Here is a 13,763-nt window from a genome sequence, read left to right on the forward strand (position 1 = left end):
AATTCAAAAAAAAAATTTTCAAAACTATGTCTTTTCAAGTCAATAATACAGAGAATTGAAGATTCAGAACATTCAGCAGAAGAATCAAACAGAAAAAGCTGGGTGTTCAAAACGCCCAGTGAAGAAGGAAAACTGGCGTTTAAATGCCAGCCAAAAAGGTAGGATTTTGGGCGTTAAACGCCAGAATGGATGCCATTCTGGGCGTTTAACGCCAGGATGACACTAGAAGGAAGATTTTGTTTTTAATTCAAATGTTTTTCAAATTTTCATAATTTTTCAAAATCAAATCTTTTTCAAATCATATCTTTTCAATCATATCCTTTCAAAATCAATTTCTTTTCATTTTTTATTATTTTCGAAAATCCTTGCTATAATTAATGATTTACTTCAAAATTTTCAAGTTGTTACTTGCCTATTAAGAAAGGATCAAATTTTAAATTCTAGAATCATATCTTCTAATTTCTTGTTAGTCAAGTAATCAACTTTAATTTTAAAAATTTCTCTTTTTTAATTTGATTTTCAATCATATCTTCTCAATCATGTCTTTTCAATCACATCTTTTTCAAAATTAACTCTCAATCATATCTTTTTGATTTCTAATTTCAAAATCTTTTTCAAAAATCACTTAATTTCTTTCCTAATCTTAATTTTCGAAAATCTCAATCAAATTTTCAAATTTCTTTTTATTATTTCAAAATATTTTTAATTTATTTTCGAAAATTCTTCCCCTCTTCTCACATCCTTCTATTTAAGGGACTAACACTCCTCCTCAAGGTGCAATTCGAACTCTATCCCTCTTGATAAGTTCGAATTCTCTTCTATCTACCTCCTCCTTCTATTCTTCTTTTCCTCTGACACCTCAAGGAATCTCTATACTGTGACATAGATGATTCCCTACTTTCTTGTTCTCTTCTCTTTCATATGAGCAGGAGAAAAGATAAAGGCATACTTGTTCAAGCTGATCCTGAACCTAAAAGGACCTTGAAGAGAAAGTTAAAAGAAGCTAAAGCACAATTCTCTCTAGAGGGCCTAACAGAGCTTTTCAAGGAAGAAGAAGCCATGGCAGCCGAAAACAACAATGCCAACAATGCAAGGAAGGTGCTTGGTGGCTTTACTGCACCTACTCCCAACTTCTATGGGAGAAGCATCTCAATCCCTGCCATTGGAGCAAACAACTTTGAGCTTAAGCCTCAATTAGTTTCTCTAATGCAACAGAATTGCAAGTTTCATGGACTTCCATTGGAAGATCCTCATCAGTTCTTAGCTAAATTCCTGCAAATCTGTGACACTGTCAAGACCAATGAGGTTTATCCTGAGGTCTACAGACTTATGCTTTTTCCTTTTGCTGTAAGAGACAGAGCTAGAACATGGTTGGATTCACAACCTAAGGAAAGCCTGAACTCTTGGGAAAAGTTAGTCAATGCCTTCTTGGCAAAGTTCTTTCCACCTCAAAAATTGAGTAAGCTTAGAGTGGAAGTCCAAACCTTCAGACAGAAGGAAGGTGAATCCCTCTATGAAGCTTGGGAAAGATACAAGCAATTGATCAGAAGGTGTCCTTCTGACATGCTTTCATAATGGAGCATCATAGGTATATTCTATGATGGTCTGTCTGAACTATCCAAGATGTCATTGGATAGCTCTGCTAGAGGATCTCTTCATCTGAAGAAGACGCTTGCAGAAGCTCAGGAACTCATTGAAATGGTTGCAAATAACCAATTCATGTACACTTCTAAAAGGAACCTTGTGAATAATGGGACAACTCAGAAGAAAAGAGTTCTTGAGATTGATACTCTGAATGCCATATTGGCTCAGAATAAAATATTGACTCAGCAAGTCAATATGATTTCTCAGAGTCTGTCTGGAATGCAAGCTACACCAGACAGTACTAAGGAAGCTTCCCCTGAAGAAGAAGCTTATGATCCTGAGAACCCAGCAATGGAAGAGGTGAATTACATGGGAGAACCCTATGGAAACACCTACAATCCTTCATGGAGAAATCATCCAAATCTCTCATGGAAGGATCAACAGAGACCTCAACAAGGTTTCAACAACAATAATGGTGGAAGAAATAGGTTTAGCAATAGCAAGCCTTTTCCATCATCTTCTCAGCAACAGACAGAGAATTCTAAGCAAAGCCACTCTGACTTAGCAACCATTATCTCTGATCTAATCAAAACCACTCAAAGTTTTATGACTGAAACAAGGTCCTCCATTAGAAATTTGGAGGCACAAGTGGGTCAGCTGAGTAAGAAAATTACTGAACTCCTAGTACTCTCCCAAGCAATACAGAAGAGAATCCAAAAAGAGAGTGCAAGGCCATAACCACATCTCACATGGCCGAACATGGAGAGGAGGAAGAGGCAGTGATCTCTACTGAGGAATACCTCAATGGACGTCCACTAGCCTCCATGGAGTTCCCTAATGAAGAACCATGGGAATCTGAGGCTCAGACTGAGACCATAGAGATTCCATTAAATTTACTTTTGCCATTCATGAGCTCTGATGAGTATTCTTCCTCTTCTGAAGAGGATGAAGGTGTTACTGAAGAGCAAGTTGCTAAGTACCTTGGAGCAATCATGAAGCTAAATGCCAGATTGTTTGGTAATGAGACTTGGGAGAATGAACCTCCATTGCTTACTAAAGAACTGGATGACTTGACTAGGCATAAATTATCTCTGAAGAGACAAGATCTTGGAAAGTTCTCAATACCTTGTACCATAGGCACCATGACCTTTGAGAAGGCTCTGTGTGACCTGGGGTCAAGTATAAACCTTATGCCTCTCTCTGTAATGGAGAAGCTAGGGATCATTGAGGTGTAAGCTGCTAGAATCTCACTAGAGATAGCAGACAATTCAAAGAAACAGGCTTATGGACTTGTAGAGGATGTCTTGGTAAAGGTTGAAGACCATTACATCCCTGCTGATTTCATAATCCTAGAGACTGAGAAGTGCATGGATGAATCCATCATCCTTGGTAGACCCTTCCTAGCCACAGCAAAAGCTGTGATTGATGTTGACAGAGGAGAATTGATCATTCAAGTGAATGAAGATTCCCTTGTGTTTAAAGCTCAAGGATATCCCTCTGTAACCATGGAGAGGAAGCATGAAGAGCTTCTCTCAATACAGAGACAAACAGAGCCCCACATTCAAACTCTAAGTTTGGTGTTGGGAGGTTCCACCATTGCTCTGAACATCTGTGAGGCTCCATGAGAGCCCACTGTCAAGCTATTGACATTAAAGAAGCGCTTGTTGGGAGGCAACCCAATCTTTAATTATCTATGTTAAATTTCTATTTTCTTTTGTTATTTTATGTTTTCTATAGGTTGATGATCATGTGAAGTCACAAAAATAATTGAAAAAGCAAAAACAGAAGGAAAAACAGTATTAAAAATAGAATACCCTGGAGGAGAAACTTACTGGCGTTTAAACGCCAGTAAGGGTAGCAGAATGGGCGTTAAACGCCCAGTCTGGCACCATTCTGGGCGTTTAACACCAGAAATGGGCACCAAACTGGCGTTTAACGCCAGGAATGGGCAAGAAGCTGGCGTTAAACACCAGAAATGGGCAGCAGACTGGCGTTTAACGCCAGGATTGGTAGCAAGGGGGCGTTTTGCACACCACATGGTGCAGGGATGAGAAATCCTTGACACCTCAGGATCTGTGGCCCCCACAGGATCCCCACCTACCCCACCTCTCTCTCTCTTCTTCACCCATTCACCAATCACCTCAATACCTCTTCTCCAAAAACCCCTTACTTATCAAATCCCACCATTCTCTTCACCACTCACATCCATCCTTCATAAAACCCCACCTACCTCACCATTCAAATTCAAACCACTTTCCCACCCAAACCCACCCATAATGGCCAAACCATGCCCCCCTCTCCACTCCTATATAAACCCATCTTCACTCCTTCATTTTCACACAACATACACGCTAACCATCCCCCTTGGTCGAAACACAAAGCCCCCTCCATCTCCTCTATTTCTTCTTCTTCTACTCTCTTCTTTCTTCTTTTGCTCGAGGACGAGCAACTTTCTAAGTTTGGTGTGGTAAAAGCTAAAGCTTTTTTTATTTTTTCCATAACCATTAATGGCACCAAAGGCTGGAGAAACCTCTAGAAAGAGGAAAGGGAAGGCAAAAGCTTCCACCTCCGAGTCATGGGAGATGGAGAGATTCCTCTCAAGGGTGCATCAAGACCACTTCTATGAAGTTGTGGCCAAGAAGAAGGTGATCCCCGAGGTCCCTTTTAAACTCAAAAAGGGGGAATATCCGGAGATCCGACATGAGATCCGAAGAAAAGGTTGAGAAGTTCTCACAACCCCATTCAACAAGTCGGAATCTTAATGGTTCAAGAGTTATATGCCAATGCATGGATCACCAAGAACCATGATCAAAGTGTGAACCCAGACCCTAAGAACTGGCTTACAATGGTCCGAGGGAAATACTTGGATTTTAGTCCGGAAAACGTAAGGTTGGAATTCAACTTGCCCATGATGCAAGAAGATGCACACCCCTACACTAAAAGGGTCAACTTTGATCAAACGTTGGACCAAGTCCTCATAGACATCTGTGAAGAGGGCGCTCAATGGAAGAGAGATTCAAGAGGGAAGCTGGTTCAACTAAGAAGGCATGACCTCAAGCCCGTGGCTAGGGGATGGTTGGAGTTCATCCAACGCTCAATCATTCCTACTAGCAACCGATCTAAAGTTACTATAGACCGGGCTATCATGATTCATAGCATCATGATAAGAGAGGAAGTGGAAGTTCATGAGGTTATATCCCAAGAACTCTACAAGGTAGCGGACAAGTCCTCTACTGTAGCAAGGTTAGCCTTCCCTCATCTCATTTGTCACCTCTGTAATTCGGCTGGAATTGACATAGAGGAAGACATCCTCATTGATGAGGATAAGCCCATCACTAAGAAAAGGATGGAGCAAACAAGAGATCCCACTCATGGGTATGAGGAAACTCCTCATCATGAAATCCCTGAGATGCCTCAAGGGATGCATTTTCCTCCACAAAACTATTGGGAGCAAATCAACACCTCCCTAGGAGAATTAAACTCCAACATGGGACAACTAAGGGTGGAGCACCAAGAGCATTCCATCCTCCTCCATGAAATTAGAGAAGACCAAAGAACCATGAGAGAGGAGCAACAAAGGCAAGGAAGAGACTTGAGGAGCTCAAGAACTCCATAAGATCTTCAAGAGGAAGAACAAGCCGCCATCACTAAGGTGGACCCGTTCTTTAATTTCCTTGTTCTTTATTTTCCTGTTTTTCAAATTTTTATGCTTATGTTTACCTATGTTTGTGTCTTTATTATATGATCACTAGTGTCTAAGTGTCTATGCCTTAAAGCTATGAAAATGAATCCATCACCTTTCTTAAATGAAAAATGTTTTTAATTGAAAAAGAAAAAGAAGTGCATGAATTTCAAATTTTAAAACAGTTTAATTATTTTGATGTGGTGGCAATACTATTGTTCTTCTGAATGAATGCTTGAACAGTGCATATTTTTTAATGTGATTGTTTATGAATGTTAAAATTGTTGGCTCTTGAAAGAATGATGGGAAAAGGAGAAATGTTATTTGATAATCTGAAAAATCATAAAATTGATTCTTGAAGCAAGAAAAAGCAGTGAAAAGCTTGCAGAAAAAAAAGGATATATGCGAAAAAAAAAGAGAGAAAAAAAGAAAAAAGCAAGCAGAAAAAGCCAATACCCCTTTAAACCAAAAGGCAAGGGTGATAAAAAGGATCCAAGGCTTTGAGCATCAGTGGATAGGAGGGTCCACAGGAATAAAATCCTGGCCTAAGCGGCTAAACAAAGCTGTCCTTAACCATGTGCTTGTGGCGTGAAGGTGTCAAGTAAAAACTTGAGACTAAGCGGTTAAAGTCGTAGTCTAAAAGCAAAAAAGAGTGTGCTTAAGAGCTCTGGACACCTCTAATTGGGGACTCTAGCAAAGCTGAGTCACAATCTGGAAAGGTTCACCCAGTTATGTGTCTATGGCATTTATGTATCCGGTGGTAATACTGGAAAACAAAATGCTTAGGGTCACGGCCAAGACTCATAAAGTAGATGTGTTCAAGAATCAACATACTTAACTAGGAGAATCAATAACACAATCTGGATTCTGAGTTCCTATAGATGCCAATCATTCTGAACTTCAAGGGATAAAGTGAGATGCCAAAACTGTTCAGAAGCAAAAAGTTAAAAGCCCCACTCATCTAATTTATACTGATCTTCATAGATGTTTTTGGAATTTATTGTACATTCTATTCTTTTTATCCTATTTAATTTTTAGTTGCTTGGGGACAAGCAACAATTTAAGTTTGGTGTTGTGATGAGCGGATAATTTATACGTTTTTTGGCATTGTTTTTAGTATATTTTTAGTATATTTTAGTTAGTTTTTATTATGTTTTATTAGTTTTTAAATAAAAATCACTCTTCTGGACTTTACTATGAGTTTGTGTATTTTTCTGTGATTTCAGATATTTTCTGGCTGAAATTGAGGGACCTGAGCAAAAATCTGATTCAGAGGCTGAAAAAGGACTGCAAATGCTGTTGGATTCTGACCTCCTTGCACTCAAAGTGGATTTTCTGGAGCTACAGAGATCCAAATTGGCGCGCTCTTAATTGCTTTGGAAAGTAGACATCCTGGGCTTTCCAGCAATATATAATAATCCATGCTTTGCTTGAGATTTAATGGCCCAAATAGGCGTTCCAAGTCAGCTCAAGAATTCTGGCGTTTAACTCCAAAATTGGCACAAAAGCTGGAGTTAAACGCCCAAACTGGCACAAAAGCTGGCATTTAACTCCAAGAAAAGTTTCTACACATAGAAGCTTCAATTCTCAGCCCAAGCACACACCAAGTGAGCCCGGAAGAAGATTTATGCATTAATTACTCATTTCTGTAACCCTAGGCTACTAGTTTTCTATAAATAGGACCTTTTGCTATTGTATTTTCATGAATCTTTGGACGTTTAGTCCCTAGACCTTGAGGCTGGCCATTCGGTCATGCTTACACCATTATCACTTTTGTATTTTCAACGGTGGAGTTTCTACACACCATAGATTAAGGTGTGGAGCTCTGCTGTTCTTCATGAATTAATACAAGTACTATTGTTTTTCTATTCAACTTAAGTCTATTTCTTCTCCAAGATATTCATTCGCACTCAAGAACATGATGAATGTGATGATTATGTGACACTCATCACCATTCTCACCTATGAACGCGTGACTAACAACCACTTCCGTTCTACATGCAAACAAGCTTGAATGTGTATCTCTTGGGTTTCTAATCTAAGATTAGAACCTTCGTGGTATAGGCTAGAATTATTGGCAGTCATTCTTGAGATCCGGAACATCTAAACCTTGTCTGTGGTATTCTGAGTAGGATCTGAGAAGGGATGACTATGACGAGCTTCAAAATCGCGATTGTTGGGCGTGTGACAGACGCAAAAGGATCAATGAATCCTATTCCAGCATGATCGAGAACCGACAGATGATTAAGCCGTGCGGTGACAGCGTGCGTAGAACATTTTCACTGAGAGGACGGGAAGTAGCCATTGACAACGGTGATGCCCAACATAAAGCTTGCCATGGAAAGGAGTATGAATGATTGGAAGAAGACAATAGGAAAGCAGAGGTTCAGGAGGAACAAAGCATCTTCATACGCTTATCTGAAATTCCAACCAAAGAATTACATAAGTATCTCTATCTTTATTTTATGTTTTATTTATCTTTTAATTATCAATTCTCCATCACCATCTGAATTCGCCTGACTGAGATTTACAAGGTGACCATAGCTTGCTTCAAGCCGACAGTCTCCGTGGGATCGACCCTTACTCACGTAAGGTATTACTTGGACGACCCAGTGCACTTGCTGGTTAGTTGTGCAGAATTGTGACAAAGTGTGATTCACGTTTGAGAGCTCCAAGTCCTTTGGTGCCATTGTTGATGATCACAATTTCGTGCACCAGAGGCCTGCCACTCATCTGAGAGTGACAGCGTGCGTAGAACATTTTCACTGAGAGGACGGGAAGTAGCCATTGACAACGGTGATGCCCAACATAAAGCTTGCCATGGAAAGGAGTATGAATGATTGGAAGAAGACAATAGGAAAGCAGAGGTTCAGGAGGAACAAAGCATCTTCATACGCTTATCTGAAATTCCAACCAAAGAATTACATAAGTATCTCTATCTTTATTTTATGTTTTATTTATCTTTTAATTATCAATTCTCCATCACCATCTGAATTCGCCTGACTGAGATTTACAAGGTGACCATAGCTTGCTTCAAGCCGACAGTCTCCGTGGGATCGACCCTTACTCACGTAAGGTATTACTTGGACGACCCAGTGCACTTGCTGGTTAGTTGTGCAGAATTGTGACAAAGTGTGATTCACGTTTGAGAGCTCCAAGTCCTTTGGTGCCATTGTTGATGATCACAATTTCGTGCACCAGAGGCCTGCCACTCATCTGAGAGTGGAGGAAATTTTGGCCCTCAACGAACAGCTAGAAAAGTTTTAGATTGTGGATTCTGGTGGCCTACTCTTTTTAAAGATGCTGCTGACCTTTGTAAATCTTGTTCTCCTTGCCAAAGATTTGGTAATATATCCAAGAGGGATGAAATGCCTCAACAAATTATGCTTTTCTGTGAACTTTTTGATATTTGGAGCATTGACTTCATGGGTCCATTTCCAAATTCTAATGGTCACCTTTATATATTGTTAGCTGTAGATTATGTTTCTAAATGGGTGGAAGCAATTCCAACCCGTACTGCTGATGCTAACACTGTTGTTTCCTTTGTTAGAAACCATATTATTTGTCGCTTTGGATCACCACGAGCAATCGTGAGCGATCAAGGCACTCACTTTTGTAACAGGAGACTAACAGGATTACTGAAGAGGCATGGGATAATTCATAAAGTATCAACAGCCTATCACCCTCAGACTAATGGGCAAGCCGAGGTGTCTAACAGAGAGATAAAGCGCATACTGCAAAAGATAGTCAAGCCTCATAGAAAGGACTGGAGCACCAGGCTCCAAGATGCGCTTTGGGCATATCGGACAGCATACAAGACACCAATCGGGATGAGTCCTTTCCGCTTAGTTTATAGAAAGGCCTGTCATCTCTCAGTTGAGTTAGAACACAAAGCTTTCTGGGCGGTAAAGGAATGCAACATGGACTATGAGAAAGCCGGAGCTGAACGGAAGTTGCAACTGCAAGAATTAGAGAACATTTGCCTAGAAGCTTATGAAAACTCCAGGCTGTATAAAGAGAAGGTGAAAGCTGTGCATGATAAGAACATCAAGAGAAGAGAGTTCCAACCTGGGGACTTAGTCCTTCTTTACAACTCCAGAATGCGGCTCATGCTAGGCAAGTTGAGATCCAGATGGGACGGTCCCTATCAAGTAGAGAGGGCGGAGCCATACGGAGTCTTTCACTTGAGCCATCCTTCAAGCCCTGAACTTATAAAGGTCAATGGACATTGCTTGAAGTTATTTCATGGTGAAAAGATGGCGAAAAACCAGGAGCTAGAGATCTTCCTCTTGGAGGATCCACCCACAGCAGAAGACTGAGCTAGTGGAGCATCCAACTTAAGGACGTTAAAGCAAAGTGCTGGGTGGGAGACAACCCACCATGGTATGATCGTTCCTCTCCCTCTCCTTTATTTCCTTTTTCAGTAACTCTTCTCAGTACTAGTGCCTATAGTTGCATCTGCATTTGCATATCGCATAAAAAAAATTGGCACGCGACGCGACAGCATCGCCGACGCGTCCGCGTCATATGTGCCTCAAGGAAGAAAAGAGATTTTACAGAGAGTCATGCGAGAGCGTGGCTGACGCTTCCACGTCATGTGGGAAAAATGCATCCCACGCGTCCGCGTCAAGCACGCGAACGCGTGCCCTGAAAATCGACATAAGAAAGGGTGTATGGCAGAATGTTACACTGGACCAGGGCTGGAATGGTGCTAGACGCACAAGACCTACCACGTGAACGCGTGCCCCACGCGTCCACGTCGTTTTCCAATCTTGGCCATTCACGCGATCGCGTCCTCCACGCGAACGCGTCACCTTGAAATTTGGCAACAATGAGTTTCGAACAGAGAGTTGTGCGAGTGCGAGCTGCTCTCGCGCCACTAGCACAGATCATGTCACGCGTCCACGTGACTGACACGTCCGCGTCGGCTCATCTAAGCGCCATTGCACGAACGCATACCCCATGCGTCCGCGTCGCTTGCGCTGCATGATGCGTGAGCATCTTGTCTATCTTTTCCTAGTGAATTTGTATCTAATTTGTTGAGTTTAATTAAGAATTAATTATATTTTAGCCACTATGGATGCTATTTTGAGTTTTGTGCAATTTTATTTATTTTAGGTAGCATTCGGATGGATTTGATGAAGTTTCTGCAGAGAAAGAGAAGAAGCCAAGGAGATGACCAGCGAATACCGACGCGGACGCATGGCTCATGCGACCGTGCGGAATGGAGGAAATTGCAATGACGCGATCGCATGCCTGACGCGATCGCGTGGACTGGAATCTGCACAAATGACACGAACGCGTGGACGACGCGGACGCGTCACATGCGCCACGTGTAGAAAACGCAGAAAAATGCTGGGGGCGATTTCTGGGCTGTTTTAACTTAATTTTCAGTCCAGAAAACACAGATTAGAAGCTGCAGAAGGGACAGAACAAGTGGTCCCCACCCATCAACTGAAGATCTGTTAATTAATTCAAATTTAAATTCAAATCTTAAATTAGGAAAAGATATTATTTTAATTTTTAGTTTTAGATATTAGATTTCAAATTAATTAGGATTAGTTATAAAAGGGATCCCAATAGGGTGGTTCCAGAGGAACATTCAACAACATTCAACAACATTCAATAACATTCCATAACATTATTCCATACAAATTTACATTTCATATTCCATGAGCAACTAATCCTCCATTGTTAAGGTTAGGAGCTCTGTCTATTGTATGGATTGATAATATTATTTGTCTATTTTAATTCATGTTTTGATTTATATTTCAATAATTGTTTTCGTTCTTTATTTTATAAATTTGGGTGGAACGGAAGTATGACCCATGTTCTATGTGAGTTCTTGTAAAACTTGGAAAAGCTCTTTACTTGAACAATAGCTTGAAAACATATTATCCTGAATTTCTAATTGTTTGTATTTAACGGGATACGTGACATATAATCCCCTTATTTTGGATAATTAGGATTCTTGTGGCATATAAACTGGAATTTGATCATCACCCTCTAATTGGAATCAATTGACCAAGGAATTGGCAATTGACGAATATTAGAGGAGACTAGGAAGGTCTAAGGAATTAGGGTCTAGTCATAAATAGTTTGCATGAATTAAATCTTGCATGATTAAAATAATTAATAAGAAAAGTCAATCAGGAAAATAGATAACTCTGAAGCCTTAACTATTTCCCCATATATATTTCACAGCTTATTTATTGCTTCCTTGAAGAAATTCTTAATTACTTTTTAATGCTTTTGAACTCCCAAACGCTATTTTCTGTTTGTCTAACTAAGCCTATCAAATACCATTGTTGCTTAATCCATCAATCCTCGTGGGATCGACCCTTACTCGCGTAAGGTATTACTTGGTACGATCCGGTGCACTTGCCGGTTAGTAGTGTGATTATAAAATACCGCATCAAGTTTTTGATGCCGTTGCCGGGGATTGATTGTGATTAACAACTAGTAGTTGTTTGATTGTTTAGATTAGGCGTTTTAATTTTAATTTTATTTAAATATTGGTTTATTATTTTTCATTCCCGTATTTCGTTGTTTCTCCCCCCTGTTTCGTTACGTCCTTTTTCTTTTCATTTTTCTACTGTAGTCCGTTTTAATTTTTTTAATTTTATTTTTATTTTATTTTCTTTTTATTTCCACTTTCTTTTATTTTCATTTTCGTTTCTTTCTATTTTTTATTTTATTTTATTTTTATTCTATTAGTTTTATTTTGTTTTTATCTAAAAAAAAAGTTTTCGAATTAATATTTTATTTTATTTTATTTTAGTATTAATATTTTTCCTTAATTCCTGAAATTAAGTTTGGTGTTACCCAGTTAATTTTATTTTAATTTTTCTATTTATTTTTCTTTTTAAATTTTCGAATTATTTATTTATTTATTTAATTAGCATTTTTGTTTTTTTACACAGGTTATCTTACAGGGACTCCTCTGCACTCTGACGTAGAGAGTCCCATATTTGTTTTTCTTGTTTTCTGCTTGTGTATGCGCAGGAATAGAGACAAAGAATACCTCTTAGACTTTGATCCTGAACCTGAAAGAATTTTCAGGCGACATTTACAACAAGCAAGACTTTGCAAGGCTGCAGAATCCACTATGGCAAATAATAATGCTAATGCCAATGTGGTAAATTCAAATGGGGATGATCAACAGAGGAGAGTGCTTGGCTCTTATTCTGCACCTACTGCGGATCTTTATGGAAAAAGTATTGTGGTGCCTCCTATAACTGCAAACAACTTTGAGTTAAAGCCACAATTGGTCATCCTGGTGCAGCAAAACTGCCAGTATCATGGACTTCCTCATGAAGATCCAAATCAGTTCATATCTGATTTTCTGCAGATATGTGATACTGTAAAGACAAATGGAGTGAACCCAGAGGTGTACAAACTCATGCTTTTCCCATTTGCTCTGAGGGATAAAGCAAAGCTATGGCTAGATTCCCAACCAAAGGAGAGTCTGAATACGTGGGAAAAGATAGTTACGGACTTTCTCACTAAATTCTTCCTACCAAAGAAGCTGACTAAGCTTAGGTTGGAGGTTCAGACTTTCAAGCAAAAGGAGGGTGAAACTCTTTATGAAGCTTGGGAGAGATACAAGCTACTGACTAGGCAATGCCCGCCGGACATGTTCTCCAAGTGGACCCAACTAGATATTTTTATGAAGGCTTGGGTGAGATGTCCAAGATGAGCTTAGATACCTCTGCAGGCGGTTCATTGCACAAGAAGAAGACACCAGAGGAGACTATTGAGCTGATTGAATTGGTTGCAAGCAACCAATATTTATATTCATCTAACAGAAATCCTGTAAACTCTGAGACCGCTCAGAAGAGAGGCGTGCTGGAAGTAGAAGCTGTTAATGCTCTTCTTGCTCAGAACAAGCTTATGTCTCAGCAAATAAATCTACTTACTCAACATATGGGTGGCATGCAAGTCTCAGCTATCAACACTCAAAATCCACCCCAAGATACCTCCTATGACATGGCAGGTAACTTTGTGCAAAATGATAATATGATTATGCTCAACCCTCTTCTGAACAGGTGAATTACATGGGGAGTGGTCCTAGAAATCCTAACAATGATCCATATTCTAAGACATACAATCAGGGGTGGAGGAATCACCCAAATTTTGGGTGGAGAGATCAACCTCAGAGACCTCAGAACTTCAACAATAGTTCTTAGGGCGGTTTTCAACAGAACAACTATAATAACCGCCAATTTCCATCTCAGCAACAACAACCACCTCAGCAGGCAAATTCTAAATCCCAGGAAGATTCTAAGTGGGAGATGATGATGAGTTTTGTGCAAGAAACCAGAGCCTCCATTAGAAACTTGGAGGTGCAAATGGGTCAAATGAGCAAGCAATTACCTGAAAGGTCTTCAAATACATTCCCTGGTGATACAGTGGTGAACCCAAGAGAAGATTGCAAGGCTATTCAATTGAGAAGTGGTAAGGTAGCTGGTTCTGAGACTAAGGTCAATGAAGATCTA

The 13,763-nt window shown here is 39.8% G+C and overlaps 1 non-coding gene across 1 annotated transcript; it reads right to left on the reverse strand.

The window, feature by feature from the left end:
- Window positions 1-1,461: 1,461 nt before the first annotated feature.
- LOC148572094 (small nucleolar RNA R71) lies at window positions 1,462-1,569 on the reverse strand. Its single transcript, XR_015908496.1, has one exon. It is a non-coding gene; the product is annotated as a small nucleolar RNA R71 (small nucleolar RNA).
- Between the last annotated feature and the right edge of the window lie 12,194 nt (window positions 1,570-13,763).

This window comes from Arachis ipaensis, chromosome B3, assembly GCF_059453495.1.
Source record: "Arachis ipaensis isolate K30076 ecotype BB chromosome B3, ASM5945349v1, whole genome shotgun sequence".
Lineage (NCBI taxonomy): Eukaryota > Viridiplantae > Streptophyta > Magnoliopsida > Fabales > Fabaceae > Arachis > Arachis ipaensis.